A 20,274-nucleotide genomic window follows, 5' to 3' on the forward strand; every position below is an offset into this window, starting at 1 on the left:
CAGGAGAGTCTTTGTGGACACGAGGTCACCTCGTACGCTGATTAAATCAATCTGAGCGAAGGCTGATAATTCTAAAGGGAAATCATGGCTGAAAATGCTTTTGACGTTTTGAAGACCTAGGTGGAACACACCATCAGCTCAGACTCTGTGTAACAGTCCTGCAGACTCCAGGAAAGATGCCCTGCTGGCCACTCCCCTTCCTCCTCCGCGTGTCCTGGGGGTTTGGGGGGCGTGGCTGGGATGCAGGGGGAGGAAGGGGGAAGAGCATCACGGGGGCAGAAATCTCTCTTCTGGCCACGTCTGACTTGGTTCCAATTTCTCCCTAAACCTGGCGTCAGTGGGATCCAAACGGATGTGCCGGGACCACCCTCTTTGTTCTAAAGGACTTGAATAAGAGCATCAAATGGCAGGATGTGGCAGTCAGATGTACCCATCTTAGTTTTATGATAACTGCTTATTTTCAGTGTATTGGGGGCCTGATCCATCTTCAGGTATAAAGTACCACTTGTATCCTATCTCCGTTTCTAAACTAACTTCAAATTCACTTTCACCAAGTGGATAAAGCACTGTATTTTTAAGACGTGTGTCATGAAGAGCATTGTGTTCAGGGCTGAAACAGTATCACGTGACCGGCTCGAGCAGGGACCTTCAGAGCAGCCTTCCTAAGCTCCCTCTGCAATTGTGTGGGGTGACTGTCACTGGAGCTTCAAACTAAGGACATCAGAATCCTGTGGCCGCATAGCGGGATAATGATAATTAGCACACAAAAGCACAGTTAATTGCCATGAAGGCAGTGACACAGGCTGACAGCTGGAGTCCGAATAAAGCAGAAGCCTGACACCCAGCCAAACCTCCTTTATAAACACGAATGTGAGACACCCCAAACTCAGCATAATGAAGCGGCATCAGGAATCGATCAGCCACACATTTTCCAATTTCACTACATTCTTCATACAAAATGCAAAATTACAGGTTGCAGACGTCTTTACTTTGCAAAAGTATTCACGGCTGATTTCCTATTCGCGGTAGTTTTGTCCGTGAGGTGGCCGTGAACGCTGAGTCAGTGAGTGCTGAAGCCTCTGCTCCTAGGAGAAATCCAGGGCCATGCTCCTGTGAGCCTCCGGGGACATGATTTCCGTTCACTGATCAGTACTAAAGCCTTGTTTCACGTGTGCTTCTGCTTAAAGACACCGCGTTGAACACATACCTTTGATTCATGAACACTGAAAACACAGCCATTGCGCATGACTCGCCTGCACAAGGCTTATGTGACACGCGATTCTCTCCTGCCTTTAGGGTCATGGGACGCCACCTCAGCACTAAGCTCTAGGCCATTTTACATGGCAAGATCGCCAACCAAAAGCACAAAAGTTTTATTTTATTTTCTTAGGTGAGGCAACCCTTGGTTGGCCTCACAGGTTGCAAAGACCTTGTTGGCTTACAATCCCTTATTTTTTATTTTTTACACCTACAGCACCTGGTCTTCCTGGGAGGTCTCCCATCCAAGTACTCACCAGGCCCAGCCCTGCTGAGCTTCCGAGATCAGATGGGATCGGGCTTGTTCAGGGTGGCGTGGCCGTAGACCACAAGCCTCACAGGTTTCAAAGACCTTGTTGGCTTACAATCCCTTATTTTTTATTTTTTACACCTACAGCACCTGGTCTTCCTGGGAGGTCTCCCATCCAAGTACTCACCAGGCCCAGCCCTGCTGAGCTTCCGAGATCAGATGGGATCGGGCTTGTTCAGGGTGGCGTGGCCGTAGACCACAAAAATTTAAAAACATGGTGACAAACAAGACGGCAACAAGGAGCCCCCTCCGCCACAGGATGGAGGGGACACTAAGGCGGAGCATCTCCCTTCGGGCTCCACCGGGAATGCCAGCCACTCGCTGGTGCGCTGTTCTGCGTGTGTCCACAAACGCCCACCAAGGCGCCACGGCTGCTGGCCATCTGAGTGACCAGGAAAGTTCGCGCATATGGGACCTACGGACAATGGGTCTGACTGCGCCAAATGCGCCCTGTAAGTGGCTAGCCACACTGGTCCACGAGGTGTAAAAATCAGCAAGCCGGATCCTCACTTAAAATGAAGTCGGGGAGCCAGAAGGGGGCGCTATCACGCCCTGAGGGAAGGCCTGCCTGAGCTATGGCCCCCCACTCCCTACCTCCCCCGACCGGGGAGGGCCCTGAGTCGCTGGGGACATGTGCATGGAACGCCAGTAGGCCGCATGTCCCCAAGGGCAATGCTTCGTGGTCCCCAAATAAGCTGGAGAAGCATCTGGCTGTCTCCATGTTTAAGGTCAACCACAGTATGTGATTCGACCTACAGAAACTCACTTTTTACACTTAGTCGTCTTAGGAACATATTACTGTGAGGAAAAGGGTCTATTTTGTTCTAGTAAAAAGACTCCTCGGCCAGCTTCCTCACATAAATTATGTTCTACAGCCACATAGGGGTTTTCTGCGGAATACACACCGCAGGTGCTTTGATGATTTTGTTGTTCAGCGTTGCAACTCACACAGTTGGTCACAAAGAGGAACATTTCAATAACTAAAGTAAAGATGGGGGTAAAAGAAGAGGAAGCTTAGTGAGGTGCAAAGTGTGACTTTTTTAGGAATTGAGGAAACTGGAGCTCTGGCCTTGACCCCGGAGGGACCTGCTATTTAAGGAGGAATGAGGCCGACCGTCTGTGCGGACGGCGGGCCGCCGAGGGCACCAGCCAAGGCCGAAACGAGTCCGTCGGGCCCCACCTATCCATTTTTTTACGCTTTGAAGGGGATTGTGAAAGTAAATGGTCTGTACATGAATCCTTTGAGAACTGTTCAAACTTCAGAACTGAGGTCTCAGCCCCCGTGAGACGCTCCATAAGCTGGTCCGCGGGGACCCACGCTTGTACCCAGGCCCGCGTTTGATCCCTTGCCTTTCCACCATGGGCTAGACTTACTGAGTCACTATGGCCGAGTCACTGAACTGATGGCTGTCACTTTCGAGATTAGGCTTCACGAAGCGGTGGCTTCCATACTGGGTGTTCTCTCTCAGATCACTGGCTTCGGTGCTGTGGAGGGACTCAGGTGACCTGAGGTCCTCACGGCCAGTGACCACGGCCCGCCAGCGCTCGTGGGCGTGTTTGGACATGGATGTAGTGAGGCCCTCCGACAGCTGTAGGAGCGAGCCTGGAAGCAGAGCCTCCAGCTCCAGGAGCATCTCGAGATGATGGAATCGCTGGCCAATGGCCTGGCCTTGACCTTATGTGACCTTCAGCCGGAAGCTCCCCCACTAAGAGGACCTAGATTCCAGACCAAGAAAATACCGAATAATGAATGTCTGTTAGTTTAAGCCCTGATGTTTGGTGGTGATTTGTTATGTAGCAGCAGATGGCTAGTACCACACACCACCCCCCCACACACACCAAGAAATTCCAACTGGATAACTTGGGGGCGGGGCTTGGATGAGTGCATTTCAGAAACCAAAGGAATCTGATGCCTGTGGTTCGCAGGCCCCGTTCGTAAACCCTGATATTTAGACACGAAATTATAGTCCTCAAATCACGTATGTTTCACTGTTTCCTAAACAGTAGATACTATGTTCATAGAAGGACAATTAAACATTTTCTAAAACATTTGCATGTTATACACATAATTTTAATATTATTTTATTCACTTATAATGTGTCCTGAATTTTTTCTTATCACTATGTAGTTTTATTTGCCCTAATTTTAAAAAGCTGCTTAATATTCCATCTTAGATACTACAAATTAGTCAATTCTCAATTGTCGAAAATTTAAATTGTGTATCTTTTTCCATGTTATTACACACATTCTTAATTGTTTCCTTAGAATGAATTCCCAGAATTTGAACTATCAGGTGAAAAAACATTATGATTTTGCTCCTTCTTAATTATCAGATTTTTTTGTTTTGGTATATATCCAGGATGTCCAATAATTAAAGGTAGGCGACAGCTCTAGATCTAATTCTCAACACTCTCAAAATAATGTAATAAATTACAGTAAAAGAAGATTCCAGGCAAAATTCCTCACATGCACCAGCACTGCAAGCAGACGTAAGGACCACGCAAACCGTAAGCCCGGCGAAGTCCCAGCTGGGGCTCGCCAACGGCCCTCGGGATCGAGATCCATCCCAGACAAACACAGCGATATTGCAAGGCCAGGATTCGGTTAACGTTTTCATTGGAATCAGGCAACAAAGTCCCCTGACAAGTGCGGACCAGAGAGGTGACCGCCATCATGCGCACGGGCACCTTCCCGGGAACACGGGCCAGGAACTCACTCCTCCTTCTCCAAGAGCAGAACGTACTGCGGTGTTTCCCGGGGACCCACACCCCGAGCACCAGAATTCCCCCGGTGAGTGCTCCCCGGTCCCTTCGACTGTGCCAATCGGCAAAGCTTTCATCACTGACTTTAAACGCGGTCGCTGGCATCTGGTGGGTTCTGACAAGAGGCTTTCGGATGTCAAGTACCCGGGACTGGAAAACTTTCCCTGGTTAAAGAGCTCCAGATATTAACCAACCACGGCAAGAGGGTAGGTTAAAACCAACACACACACACACTCGCACACAGCGGAGCCAGAGTCGTACATCACTATGCTAACATTTTACGGCAAACTGAATGCAATGTGGCAAAGTTATACACATTTTTAATGCGGTGTTTATTCATTTTGCCAAATTTTATGTCAATTGACTTTCTCATCAGTAGTGTATTTTCTCGGTTCCTTCATACTTGCTAACTGAGTAATATAATTTTATTTACCTTTTTTTCCTGATCTGTGCACATAGTCTCATTTTTTCTTTATTACTAGTGAGGTTAAACGTTTTACATATGATGCATATAACAAATACACATGTGTAAAGTGTTTAACCTGACCAGTAATGAGGAAAAGGCCATGAACTTTCGTACCCTGTACCTTAGCGCCATCACTTGACAACGATGGAGCGATTTCAAATATTCTTTGTTCTTTGTTCATTTACCTGAGCGTTCACCTCTATCTTAGAGATTTATCCAAGTTTTCGGCATATTTAAGATAACAAAATTTCATCTGTTGCAAATATTTCTTTCTGTTTGCTTTCTAATTTTGGAAACGCACATATGTTCTACATTCTTATATAATCAAATTGATTACTTTCTTCTTTGATTTCTGTATTTCTCCAGCTTTGTTTAGATATAAGTGACACACATAATGGCGTGTATGTTTCAACAAGGTGATGATTTGATAGATGTAGGCATCATGAAATGTTTACCACGATAAGGTTCATTAACACATCCTCCACTTCCCATAATTACCATTTTTTAAATTGTCGTTACTGTAAGAACATTTAAGATTTACTCCCTTAGGCCGACTTTCGAGCGTGCGGCACAGCACCGCGTACTGCAGTCCTCTGCGTCTGTTACCTCCTCAGACTGTCTCCTCCTGTAGCTCCCACGGGGGCTCACATCCCGCCGGCAGCGACGAGGGCTCCCATCGCTCCTCGCCAGCATTTGTCCTCCTGTCTTTGATGACAGCCATTCTCACGGCAGTTTCGATTTGCATTTCAGGTGATGAGTGACGGCGAGCTCCTTTTCATGTACCTGTCGGCCGTCGATGGTCTTCTCTGGAAAAACGTCTATCTAGTTCCTCTTCCCGCTATTATTACCTTACGCGCTTCAGATCTGCTCAATGTTTGAGGTGCTCTGATGTTGAATGTGTGTACATTTAAAATGGTTTTACCTTCCTGCTGTTTTGACCCCTTCATCGTTACATAATGGCCTACTTTATCTCGTGTTAGTTTTTGACTGAAAGTCTGTTCTGTCTGATAGAAGGATGGACACCCCCGGTCACGTCTAATCTCCGTTTGTGCAGAGTGTCGTTCTTCAGTCCTTCACTCTGAGTCTACGTGTGCTCCTAAACCGCAGTGTGATCTTGTTCCTTCTCTGTTCGGCCACTCCACGCCTTTCGAGTAAAGAATTTGATCCATTTACATTTACAGTGATCATTGACAGCTAAGGACTTGCTAGCGCCATCTCGTCGATTGTTCCCTGACCGTTTGTAGTTCCTTCCCTTCTCTCTCTCTGTCTCTTTTGCGACTTGAAGATAGTCCGCGGTGCCATGCTCTGAGTCCCTTCTCCTCCCTCATTTGTGTATATTGCGGGGCGCGCTTTGCGGTAATCCTGAGACGTACAGACAACAGTGTGTTTGAAGCTGCTGACAACAAGAAGCTCAACTCCTTTACTTCCCTGGACACATTCTGTGTCAGATGTCACCATTTCCATCATTTTATACTGTTTTCTTCTTGGAGTTTTCGGTTTCAGGTCTTACATTCAAGTCTGTAATCCATTTTGAATTTATTTTTTGTGTATGGCGTAAAACAGGCTTCCAGTTTCATTCTTTCGTATGTGGCTGTCCAGTTTTCCCACCGTGGTTTACTGAAGAGACTATCCTTCCCTGTGGTGTATTCCTGGCTCCTTCGTTATCAGCGTATTGACCCTATCTGTATGGGTTTCTTTCTGGGCTCTCTATTGCAGTCCATCCATCTGTGTGTCTGTTTTCATGCCAGTACCATCTGTTTTGATTACTGTAGCACTGCAATACATTTTGAAATCAGGGCGCATGGTGCCTCTAGCTTTGTTCTTCTTTCTCAAAATTGCTTTGGCTACTTGTTCCATACACATTTTAGAATCGTTTCTTCTGCTTCTGTGAAAAATGCCATTGGAATTTAGATCAGGATTGCATTAAATCTGTATATTGCTTTGAGTAATATGAACATTTTAACAATATTAATTCTTCCAATCCATGAACATGAAATGTTTTCCATTTATCTGTGTCTTCTTCATTTCTTTCATTGACATCTTGTAGTTTTCAGTATACAGGTCTCTCGCCTTCTTGGTTAAATTAATCCTAGGTGTTTTATTCTTTTCGATGCAATCGTAAATGGGATTGTTTTCTGAATTTCTCTTTCTAATAGTTCATTATTAGTGTAAAGAATGTCAGCAAGTGTTTGGGCAGTGATTATGCAATCCTGTAATTTTACTGAATTTATGTATTAGTTCCAATAGATTTTTTAATGGCGTCTTTAGGGTGTTCTATATATAATACCACGTTATCTGCAAATAGCAACGGTTTTATTTCTTTTTCCAATTTGGATGCCTTTTGTTTCTTTTTCTTGCCTGACTGCTCTGGCTAGAACTTCGAATACCATGTTGAATGGAGGTGTTGAACCACCTCTCGTTCCTGACCTCAGAGGACAAGCTTTCAGCTTTCGCTCTTGAAATGAGGCTCACTGCGGGTTTGTCATAGGTGGCCTTTATTATGTTGAGGACAATCCCTCTAAACAGGCTTTGTTGAGAGTTTTTATCATAAATGAATATTGGATTTTGTCAAACACCTTTTCTGTATCTGTTCAGATGATTATATGATTTTTATCCTTCATTTCGTGGATGTGGTGTCTCATGTCGACTCACCTGTGCACGGTAAACTATCCTTGCATTCCCGGGTTAGATCCTACTTGATCGTGGTGTCTGGTCCTTTTAATATATTATTGAGTTTAGTTTGCTAACATTTTGTTGAGGATTTTGCATCTCTGTTTGTTAGGGATATTGGCCTGTCACTTTTTCTTTGTGGCATCTCTGTCTGGTTTTGGTGTCAGGGTCATGCTGGCCTCGTAAAATGTGTGTGGAAGATTTTCCCCCCGCTTCCCTGATTTGGAGGAGCCTCGGGGTTGTTAGCTGCCTGAATGTTGGTGGTGCTCACAGATGAAGCCGTCTAGTCTGGGAATTCTGTATTTTGGGAGGTTTCTGATGACTGCTTCAATCTCCTCTGTTCAGATTTTCTATCCCATCATGATTCAGTCTTGGTAGGTTGTATGTTTTTAGGAATTTATCCATTTCTTCTAGGTTGTCCGATTTCTTGGCATATAATTATTCATAGTAGTCTCTTACTATCCTTCATATTTCTGTGGTAATCAGTTTTAACATCTCTTTCATTTCTGATATTACAAATTTGAGTCTTCTCTTGGTGAGTCTAGCTGAAGGTTTGTTGATTTTATTTATCTGTTTGAAGAATTGTCTCTTAGTTCCATGGTATTTTCTACTGTCTTTTTAGTCTCTATCTCATTTGTTTCTGCTCCAATCTTTATTATTTCCTTCCTTCTACTAACTTGGGGCTTGTTTGTCCGTATTTTTCTAGTTCTCTGAGGTGTGGAGTTAGGTCGCTTATTTGAGACTTTTCTTGTTTCCTGCGGTAAACAGTTATTGCTGTCAACTTCCCTCTTGGAAATTCTGCTGCGTCTCGTAAATTTTGGCATGTTCCATTTCCGTTTTCATTTGTCTCGAGGGATTCTCGATTTCTGTTTTAATATTTTCTTTGACCCATTGGTTGTTCAGTAGCATGTAATTTCATTTCCACATATTTGTGAATTTTCCAGTTTTCTTCATGTAATTAATCTCCATTAATTAATACCAGAGGCCACTGTCCCCACCCAGAATGCTCCTAATTCTAGGGGATCACTCGGAGAGAATCATGTCACTGTTCCCACAACCAGTTCCAAAGCCACAGCACTGACTTTTTGCCCTGGGGGAGAAGTAAGGCATGAGAACAGAGCACCCCGACACCATCTGAAAAACAACAACAATATCAACAACAACCACTAAAAAAAAAAACCATAGAGTTTATCGGAAAGAGGGTGAGGAAGTTCGAAGGATGTTCTCCAAACAGTGAAGGTCTGGGTGGCAAGCAATTAAGAGTGTGGCCTCATGAGCAATGTTAGCTAACTCGCGGGCCAGCAAAGTCCCCCGAGAAAGGCAGCCAGGAAGAGCCTTCCCTGGATCAGAACCAGCTTCGAACACTGACCTCAAAGATTCCCTCCGCAGAGAAATCCAAATTTAATTGGCTCAGTCTCGGTCTCGGGAGCAATTATGCCCCAGAGTGTTGCTAAAAGCTGTACTTAGTGGAGCTTGACAGCTGGATGTGATCAGGCGAGAAAGAGGGGAGGGAGAGAGCCCCCTGGAACCACTGCCACTCGGGGTGACAACGTGTGTGTGCGCGCCAGGCCTGCGCCCCCCAAGGAGCAAGAGTCTGTGCACCGTGACAGGCCAGCGAGTGACCAACAAATGAACGAGCAGACAGTAATTACAAATACCCATGGCAGGGGGGACCTTCCAGACTTGCTACACTAGTACTTAAAATACCTAGTTTTCAATAACAACAACCAAAAGTTACGCGACCCACACAGCAGAAAAAACAAAACGGGTAACAGAAAGGGCCAGTTGTCAGATTTAACAGAAAAGGACTTCAAAGCAGTCATTGGAAACATGCGCAAAGAACTAAAGCCAAGGACGGCGTGGTTAGGGAAGCAGAGGAAGATGCGATGGAAGCATTGCATGAATAGAGGGCAGCAGTAGAGACAGAAATATTAAAAAGAACCATATGGAATTATTTCTGGAGTAGAAAAAAAAATAACGAATGAAATCTGTACATGACTGTTCACAGAACCGTTATTTGTGATAACCAAAAAGTAGAAACAGCCCAAATGCCCATCAAATAATGAATAAGTAAACAAACTGTGGTACGCAATTAAATATTATTGAGCCATTAAAAGGGATGAAGTAATGAACGATCTGCGATACAGAATGAATGAACTTTGAAAACATGCTCATTGAAGGAAGACACTAGTCACAAAAGACCACGTAGTATACAATTCCATTCCTAGGAGTGTCCGGGACGGGGAAATTACAGACAGAAAGTCGATGCGTGATGGGTTAGGGCTGAGGTCAGGAGGGGAACATAGGGGAGCGACAGTCAGCGAATACTGGATTTCCCCTGGGGGCGGTGGAAATGTTATGCAATTAACTCTGGTGATATTTGCACAATCCTGGGAACATACTAGAAACAAATGCATATGGCATGTGAATCATGTCTCAACAAAGCTGTTAGCAAAGGCTCCTCTAGTCTCATCTCAAGGGAACATGGTACCCACTTATATTTTCTCCTCCCATATTTGTGCCTTTATGTAAAAAAAATTATTCGTCCTTGCTTCAGATACCTGGCATTAATTTTAATTCTTAGACGATGTGTATCTTTTTAACTATTGTTTTTGCTTATTAGATGATTAACAGTTGTTCCAATATCATTGTATGTAGCTATCAACGCTACTTCTGTAAAAGAAATGAGGTGGTCTTCTAAATTACATGGGAAAAATGCTCATTAAAAAGAACACAATTAAGATGCTAAAAATATTATCTTCAAGATACAGCACTCGGCTGGAAACATTTTCCGCAAAGATCTTGCTTTGAGGAAGAATAAGTATGAAATAAAAGGTGAGTAACCCTTGGAAAAGAAGATTCTTTGCAGCAAGTTGAGAGTTTAATTGCTCTCTTGGGGAAATCAGGCGGGCAAACGGATGGAGCAGCGGCAGGGGCCGTGCTGGTGGCCTTGGTGGCCTTGGTGGCCGGGGGGCGGGAAGCTCAGGCAATAAAGCATTTGCTGTGTAAAGAAAAAAGAAACACCAATCATGCACGGTCTATTTTCCTAACAAATCTCTTTTTAACAAATCTGAAATGCCAGTTTATTTCTTTGATGACATATAACATGTGTTAATTATACAGGATTAATGTATATATCATCTGTATTATATAACATTAACGATGCATATTAATTACATATTACATATACCACATATGACATACGTATATGATTTGTTCATTATACTCTTGGAGACATACACCCGTATTGTTCTTATTGTTATAGATTTAAACATTTGTTAGAACCAGGAAACATTTTTGTTCTTTCACTGTAGTTTCTTGGCTATTTCTGTTAGTTGATTTTACAGAATAAATAGTAGAATGATTTTGTCAGGTGGAAAGAATTACGATGATCACACCTACAATGACATTTATTTAGTGCTTTTGATGTGCCAAAAAATAAACTTACTCCTTACAGGCCCTATGTCGATTTATCTTAATGCCTCTACGGTGTAGGGCCTGTGTGTTCTAACTTTTTAAATTGTCAAATAATTGCATATAGGGAAGTGCATAAACATAAATGCTGAGATCCATAAATTATTGAAGTGAACATCCATGCAACCCATAAATATATCAAGAAGCAGAGCACTGCCAGCACCCCAAAAGCTCCCGATACCCCCTTCTAATGAGGATCTTTCCCAGCATATAACAACTCTACTGACTGCTGTCGTGAGGTTTTGCTATACTTAGTCTGACGACGTTACCTTTTCCGTGGAGAAGCTCTTCATTTAAATCAAACGTCATCTGGGGCGCATTTATGTTCAGACCCTCCGTGGCGGCATTTGTCCTGCCTGCTCTATATTCTTTTCTTCCTCCGTTGCCTTCGAATGGATTAAATGTTTTTATCAACCAGTCTTCCCCTCTGTTGGTCTGATATTTACCGTCTCTTCTAGTTTCTTTTGGAAGTTACCTCGAGCTTGCGCGTGCGCCCTTGACTTAACGCATGCAATGCTCCCCGGAACTTTGGCCCCTTAATGGTCATTCGCAGACCTGGGAACACGCATTCCACTTTCCGTCCTCGGAGATCCCGCATGGAGCTTTTAATGCCCTCTTCCTTCTCTCTCTCAGAGCCACCTACGTGCCCGTGCACCTGTCCTACCTCCGAGGCGCCGTGACCGCCATCATGCAGCCGTCGCGCACCGACACGAACCCGCGGATTCACCCTTTGAGTCCCTCTGGATCTTTCCTGCAGCTGGTTCATGTGGATCCATTAGGATCTCCTCTTCTGGAGTCTGATGCTGACGCCTTCTCTCGTGTGTGTTTGTGTCGAAAATTCCTTTGTTTCTCTTTTGCTTGTCAAAGGCATCGTGGCTGCCCTTGGGGTTGTATGAGTTGCATACACATTGCTCCCTAAAAAAAGAAAAGTCCAAACCTTCAGGGCTAAAAGGACACTTTCATTTGGCTCCGGTTCCCTGTCCCCTGCCCGGACCGCTGTGATCAAAGTCACCGGCAGTGTGACGGGGGACACTGTCACAGTGCGTCCCTTCTCACGTCCAGCGTGAGGCGAGACACTGGTTCTTTCTGTTTTCCCATTGTCTCCTCCTCTCTCGCGTGCAGTGAAGCCAATGTCATCTCTTGACGGAAGGAATGGGAAAGTTACACCCCAAAGAGTCATGTGCGTAGGAATGGGAGGCATTGCAGCCAATTTTTGTGGTTTGCCACGATACGCCATCTCGTCACGAGGTGTTCACCATCTTCTCACATGTGAAATACGCTCGTGTGCACCTCAGCCCGACCCAAACTTTTGCCAAGCACGGCGTTGGGCTCACGGTCTGGATCTTGGGATCTGTGTCCTGCACAGGTGTTGACGAGGTGCTGGCCTAGAGCGCCTTCTGTGTCCATCTCTGCTTAACTAAAAGAACAAGTCCCATGCCCCCGACACCCAGCACGGAGGGGGGAGGCGTGGAGAGGATGCGGGGACAGGGAGCTGTAGGGGAAACCCCTGTTCACAGAGGGGCCGGGAAGCACAGTCGCTCGTCTGCAGAAGCCTTGAAATGCGGCCGCCTCATCTGTCCCCTCCAGGAGCGGAGAATGCTCCTTGATTGTGGCCCATTTCTGCTGCCTATCAGTGACTCTTTCGTCCATTGTCGTCCGAGGCTCTCGGCTCCTCCCGATGAATAACCATTCCTTTTCTCTATGAAATGGTCCATTTTGTAGCTAAATACATTTCTCTTCATTCTTCCACAGAAAGTGCCAGCCGGAGAGGCTGCCTTTTATGTCAAACAGCCTGAACAGGCTCCGTCCTTTTTTAGTGCAAGCTAGTAATTTTTGATTCTTTAAAAAATGCAACTCTTAAAAACTTTAAGGGTTTCTTTTAAATTTAGGGGCTGATGTTCCAAATCTCCAAAGCCACATACACAGTATTTTCAAGACAGGCCTCTCTCTCCACGGGTCACGTCGGGCAGCTAGGACTGAAGGTCTCGGCACTGTTTTGCTGAGCTGTGGGGGTGCCACTCACCTTCCATACCTGTCCAGGTGTCATTTGACCTTGACTCTGAGGCTCAGTCTCACTTTGAGAGTCTTTGCTGGCTGGAAGGACAGGCGATGAGAAAAGTTTCTCTTTTCCAACCTGCAACATACTGGGCCCTCTGCATCCTCGACCTTCTGCTTGCAAACCTGCATTGTTAACATCCTGTGACGGACTGCCTCGGGTAAGGTGCAGATTCATTGAGTCGGTCTCCCAGTCACTCCGGGCTGTCGTCCGGCGACTGGGGCTGCATTTAGCTGGGGGTTCTCCTGTCAGGCCCCCAGGGTGACTGATGCAGCTGCAGCCACTGGGCCCTGTGCCTGGGGCTGGGCGGTCACGTCCGGTCATTGGTGTTGGCTGTTCGCTGGGCCTCTTCATAAGGTCTGTCATCTTCCAGGAGGCTGGGCACACGGCAGGCTGCAGGCAGCAAGCGGGTGGCCCCCAAAGTCCCATGGCCTCGAGGTGTAAGCTCAGAAATCCCACCTCAAACCTTCTTCCCATTCTACTCATCAGAGCGACGGCCGCCCAGCCCCGCGTTGACGGAGTAAAACCACGCTCCGCTTCGTGTCAGCAGGGCCGACAGCCACACTGCACCGTGGCCTTCGCTCAGCGATGGGAACAAATTGTCACCTCTCCTTTCCCGCCGTCTGGCAGAGCTTTCTGCATCTGCGACGAACGTCTTTGTCTTTTTAAGTTCCGTAAAACGTCCAGGCACTGCATTTTCAAGTACTGCTGTGCCTGGCTTTCTGAAGCCTCGTTTTGCATCCCGACACCCACGTATCGGATCTCCCGTCCTGAATTATCGCCCCCCAACGCCACCCCGGCCCCCGCCTGTGTCTCTTCCCTTTCTCTGTGGCTTGTGATGCTCAGTCGGGACGTTTTCCTGTGATCCGTATCTTAGTTCGCTACTTTTCTTTCCAGTTGTATCGAGCCTGCTTTCATTCTCGCCCACTGAGTGTGGTCACTGCGATGGCTGAGTTTTCCAACCTGACGGGTATCCTAGCGGACTCCCCGGGTGTGCGCTTCTGGGAGGCCACATCCGGCGACTCTGCGGTCTGCTTCCAACAGCCACTGTCCCATCTCTTACGAACCAGCCCCCACGTCCAGGCGCTCGCGGCTTTGCGTGCACGTGGCCTGTCTTCCTCGGGCGCCCGGCTCTTTTTGAGTAACTATGAGACATTTTCTATAAAAGGTCGTGAAGACGATTCGAGGCCTGAGATGATGTGGTTCCTCCCTCGAGTGTCTGACAGGCGTCCGATGTTGGGGGCGGCCCCGCACAGCCCTAACCCACAGCACGAAAGGCTTTCTGGGGGACGAGGCTCCCCTCACCCGCGAGGCTGTTAAAACGCCGACGGCTTCCCCATCCGTCACCCCTTCCTCTAGACTAGGAACAGACTTCGGGGAACAGTGGCCCCCGGCCCATGAGCCTCCTCTTGCCTTCCGCCTTCTTACAGATCATCGCGTCTCGTTAGCTCTCTGACACCTGAAAACGGATTAAAAAAAAAAAAGGAATTTATTCAATCTGTTGTCACTGGGAAGGTGTTCGGAATTACCCAGCCTGCCGTAGCCAGAAGGCGATGTCCCAGTAGCTTCTATTATTATCCTGTTTTACTGGTTAACAATGTTCACACACTAATAAATGGAAGATTGAGGGAAACTGACATGTTTACAGTTCTAGGCTTTCCGAATCAGTGATGCTCAATTACTTCGCAATTACAGATATTTATGAAAAAAAAGAAGAGGAAAAAGCAACATCTGCCAAAAACTTTATTCTTATAATTCAGTTCAATTAATGTCTATTAAGCACTTATTATTATGTGCTGAGCAGCCAACAAAGCAACGGGAAGCGACGATACTGACACGAACGGCCCAGACTGAACTGTCTCAGGTCTCAGCCTCGTGGCTGGAAAAGGTTACGATAATCCATACACACAGACAGTCATTATCTCTACTTAGCATGTGACATGTAAGAGTGACTGTTTGGGCTCAAATGCCAACTCTGTAGAATAAACATATACTTATCACCAAAGACATCTGTTCATTTATCCCCGTGTAGAGGAAGCCTGTCTGCCGAGCCTGTGAGTCGATGCCTCCTCGTATGTGGTTAAGAATCCCTGTATGAGAATCGCATGGGGGCGCTTCTTGGAAATCAGACTCCTGGGCACAGTACGCTTTAAAAAAACATGAGTGTCTTTTGGGAAGGCCCTCGCGAGCCGCGATCTTCATGCGCATTAAATATGGATATCTGTCCCCTTAAATGCATGGGTGTTCTTGAAGTCTCTTACAAAGAGCTCCTATAACTTATTCATTTTTTTTCCTTGGACATTTCACCCTTTCTCCAGAATTCAATTACCATCTGTATTTAGATAAATATCAAATCTCAATTTTTCAATCTAAGCCTTTCGCCCAAGAACTGGACCGATATGTCCACTTGCCTTCTGGACAAAGCACGGGGGGTCCCCAGGCACCCACGTTCTTGACTTTTCGCACTCGCTCCCCGTTTATCCGCAGCCCCCTGGCTGCCCTCGGAGTGAAATGCCTGGCTGTCCGTCGAGTCGCCCACGCCAAAGCATAACCTTTATCCCCGAGTCCCCCCTTCTCCATTGATTCATTTACTATTTTGACGAAAGTAGAAGTCTGGGTCAGCAGACTTCATCAGTATGTCCCAAATCTATCCATTCCTTCCGCGTCCACTCACAGAGCACTGGCTCCAGACTTTTCCTGGCTGAGTAATAGAGTTTACTAAAAACAGATCAACACACACACACACACACACACACACACACACACATACACACATACACACACATCTCAGCTTTACGGCTCTTATATCTGTGACTGCTGAATTAGAATCATCAGGTATAATGGTTAAAAATTCATATACCTGGGCCCTACCCCATCCTTATTAAATTTAGTTATAGAAGTGGAGCCAGAATCTTTTTTTAAAAAATTTTTTTAGGCGAGGCAACCGTCGGTTGACCTCACAGATTGCAAGGACCTCGTCAGTTTACAATCTCTTATTTTTTTTATTTTTTTACATCTACAGCACCTGGTCTTCCTAGGTGGTCTCTCATCCAAGTACTAACCAGGCCCGACCCTGCTTAGCTTCCGAAATCGGAATCTTTTTAAAATAAATATCTCCAGGCAGTTATCATGCAAATGTAAGTGTGGGAGCCTCTGCTTATAGACCGGGCACTTCCTCTAAAGACACCACAGAGAGGTTTAAGGGAGGGCGACCGAACTGTCAAAAATGCAAGGACCCTGGTGCTCATCAGGAGTTTCAGATGAGAAAGAACCGGGGCTACAACATACCCCAAACCCTTCACTGCACAGAGGGAAAGGGAAACCGGCAAGTCACCTCGCCGGTCGGCGACACTCAGGAAAGGAAGCCAGAGTAGGTGACCTCCCATTAAGCATTCTCCATTTTACTATGCCACCTCCCTTTCAGTATATTAACAACTAGAGATCGTTTCACAAAAATTATTTAGATGAATGAGAATTTAGTGATGATATTATGAATCACCCATTATTATTCATGTAAGACATGCAACTTATTCACGTTTTTGTAAAACAAACACAGATCAAACAGCTATTTACGTAAGCATTTCATGGTCAAGATCTCTAAGTGCTTCTGAAGAAGTCCAGTGAATACACTTATTAAAGGACGAATGTACTTTGTAGGTTTTCGGTGTATCCCACAGTTGTAGTTGCAATAATTGTGACTGGAACGCCGAAAGCTTTTCCACTTAAAGGACGCGAATACATTTTAATGGACATTTACATTCCATGAAATTATCTACCTAGGAATCTGGAAGGAAGAACGTACTTGTTTAACTCCATCACGTAGCTCTGAACTTGAAACTGTGGTTTTAAAAAAAGCTAGTAATGGTTTCTTTCCAGTTATTAAAGACATGTATTTTAGAAAAGAGATGTTTAAATGCCTTATTAAAACTTGTTAAAAATGTCTTACATAAACAGAAAAAAGTTTCAAACTTGGAAAAAACAGCAGTCTCAAGAAGATCTGTGAAAGTCAGATGATATCAGCACTCCAAATTTTCTTAAAAACCTCTAGCAAATTATGCCATGGACACGAAATCTCGTCACCATTGAGGAGACCCTGGCTGGACGGAGGGCACGTCTGGGTGAAGGCGGCCACCTTGGCACGTTCACAGCCTCCTGGGGGAGCCCGACAAAGCCTGGTATCTGAACCATCGCTCGCTACTTCTTTTTAAGTCTAGAAATTTTTATTCTGCGCTTTACACGGTGGACTTGGGACATTCTCAATTTTTTTTTTTCTTTAAAGGGTGTTGAGGTTTTTTCTGGAAGGAAGTTGATTCGCTTTAATCATATTGACGCTCAATTTTGAACTGGTTAGGACAGATTTCCTTGTTTGCCAGCACTTCGAGGGCAATGCTGTTTGTTCTTGGACGTGTTCCTCAGGGTTTCTAGGGAAATCTCAACGTGTTAACCAAGCAGCTTTAAATTAACAAGACTTTGTCTCAAAACTCTCTCTCCCCAGAATCGGCTACTACCCAAATTTATGGTTGGGTGTTTAAGCACCCAGATGCTGACTTAGGATTTAAAATATGTTTTTACCGTGCGCGTTTGCAGCTGAGGGCTCGGCCAGGATCTGAGCTCAGGCCACCCTCATGTTTTGGACACCCGCCTGGGGTGGGGGGCTTTGGGCCACTTCCCCTCCGTGTAAGGCGGTTTGGGGAGGCCTAAGCCCCAACATCTGTCTCCTCGGCCTGCCTCTTTATGCTGGACCTGCTCCCGTTTGTCACAGTGAACGGGGGTGCGTGCTTGGGGGGCCGTCCAAGTAAACGCGGAGGCCCCTGCTGTGACCCCTGCTCTCACACTTGTTGTTCTCTGAGAGGAAACTCCCCTGATGCGAGATGCTCAGCCACTAAAGGCTGCAGAGTCCTCCCTTTCCAACTGTGGGTATCACGGATCCCTGGCTGACGACTCCGACGTCTCGGCCACGCTGCGTCTGCCCCTGCGGTTGGCCTTCTCCCGGGGCGGGGTCATCTGGTTGTCACCCTGAACGTGTCCGGCGATTTCGAGGGCCAGATGTTGGGCACGAGGAACTGAAGCGTCTGTGGATGATTCTGTCCTACTCCAGGGAGGAGTCATTTTATTCCAGGGACGTTTAAAGCTCAGGGACATGATTTTAATACAATCAGGGAAAAAGTCCAAAGTCGCATTTCAGGTTGTCACACAGTGTCTAGAAGGGGTGTCAGCCACAGGACTTAACTCCAGGTAAGAAAGAAGAAATGTTCGCTGGGAGATCATGTGGATCTGAGGGGATGGTCGGCAGGCTCATTTATGAACTGCTACTGTGCTCCACACTCGCGGTGCTGTGTGACCACTACGACTATTGAACCTGGATCTCACAAGGCTTATTCTCTACGAGGCGCAGCAAGAGGGACGCCCTGGGGGCCGGGCCCTCGGGAGAAGGGACAGAGGTGGCCGAGGAAGTCTGAATCGAGTGTTTACAAAATAGCCCCGGTAATTTAGCTAGCCGGCCTTCAAATCCCAAAGATAACCCACATCTTCTGAATCAAGGGCGGTGTATCGCATTGCATATGAGTAAACGAAATGATAGTTTTATAATTTTTTCTAAAAATGAGCTGGTTTCTTCCTTAAAAAGTCCTGAATATCTGATTTTCTGAATTCTCATTTCAAAATGGGGACTTAACTGATTACGTGTCCATATCTGGTAGGTGAGAAAGTGGTGTTGGCGATGTGCCAGCTGCAAACACCGATGGTTAGTGACGGCCTGTCCTGTGTGCAAGGCAGTGACCCGCTGTGGTTCTAGCCGCCGAAGCAGAGCCATTTCGGCCCTCGGGCACCAGGGTCCAGGGCTGCAAGCTTTGCTCCTTCAGAGTTGAGAACCGAGAAACACGGCTAGCTTCCCAAACCTTCGAATTATAAATTAATAACTATTTGACTGAATACGGATACCTACACAACACATTTTGGTAACTTTATATAAAAATTTCGTCGGTTCTGAGAACATTATATGGATTAGACTCTTCTCACTTTGCGAGAATCCCTGAATACGCATTGTCGCTGCTGAGAAATCATAGGCGATGAATTAAAAGAGTTTCTCAGCCATGTAATTTCAAAAATGAAGTTATAACAATTATTTAAAAACGTTCTATTTACGCTGTAATATGGGTGCGTTTTCACGCGCTCTAAGTGCTGGGCTTCTCCGTCGGCCGCCCCTTCTGCTAGAGTCAAGGGTACAGTTTGAAAACCAGGGCAGTGAGCCTTCTCTCCGGCCTCTTCAAGCTCGTAACATTTATCACGAGCTCAGTCTATGCCAGGGACTGCAGCGCGGTGCTCACACAGTGAGTCAGATGGAACTGGCCTCCACGGAGTTTATTTCACAATTAAGAGGAAAGAAGGGTGGCCGTTAGAGTCATAGCCCTTCCCTAAGCTGGGAAACAGTTCAGAATGAAAATAACGACGATTTCTGATGGAGTTTCAACGTGTCCTTCACCGACGCGGCACTAGACAGTAAAACCAACGAAGGAAGGAAACAGCTGAGCTGGGCTTAGAGCCGGTACCCAGATTCACCACCTGTGGGGCAGATGCTCTGACTTCAGCACCTCCCTTACCAAATCCTACAGGAGGAGAACCAAGTGCATACAAGTAAGCCGAACTCCGCAGATAAAAAGACGTTCTTACCTCCCCCTCCCACCAAAAGAAAAGGATTCTCATGATGAAGCACCAGGGAACTTCACAGCCCATGGCATCTAATCCTATGTCAAGACACTGGCTTCGGAAAAAACATGATCTCCTGAGTTTTTAATTGAATGTCCTAAAACCGCTTCTATCAAGCTCATCTAGATCGACGAGCGAGTCAAGAGCAGCATGTTTCCTTAGCTGGTTTTAAAGTAATTATTGAAGAATAATGTCTTTTTTTTTTTTTACAGTTCAATGAGAAAGGACACACACACACACACACACACACACACACACACCCCACAAGCATATTAGAAACCTTTTTTAGGAACTTGCAACCCAAGATGTCATGAAACAACCTTGGCTAGAAGCACTTAGCTTAGTGTTGGTGATTTCGGCTCTGAATACAATTTCAGCAGAATGTGTTTATTGGGAAATGGTACCAGCTCAGTAGAATTCTTCATTTTTAACTAATGTTATTGCTGGGCCGGCCTGTGTGTGTCCATTAGCAGTTGACTTATTGTTAAAAACTTGACCCTGTTTAGGGTGATAAAATCCTAACTTGCTTAGTAAGTGCACCCTTTAATTCTTTTGGAGGAGGGATAGACATATA

At 45.9% G+C, this 20,274-nt stretch overlaps 2 pseudogenes; both read right to left on the bottom strand.

Annotated features, from left to right (window-relative positions):
• Positions 1–1,465: 1,465 nt before the first annotated feature.
• Positions 1,466–1,584, bottom strand: LOC112477568 (annotated as a pseudogene).
• Positions 1,585–1,645: 61 nt separating this feature from the next.
• LOC112477569 lies at positions 1,646–1,764 on the bottom strand (annotated as a pseudogene).
• Positions 1,765–20,274: the final 18,510 nt, after the last annotated feature.

Source organism: Pteropus alecto, unplaced genomic scaffold (assembly GCF_000325575.1).
Source record: "Pteropus alecto unplaced genomic scaffold, ASM32557v1 scaffold53, whole genome shotgun sequence".
Classification (NCBI taxonomy): Eukaryota; Metazoa; Chordata; class Mammalia; order Chiroptera; family Pteropodidae; genus Pteropus; species Pteropus alecto.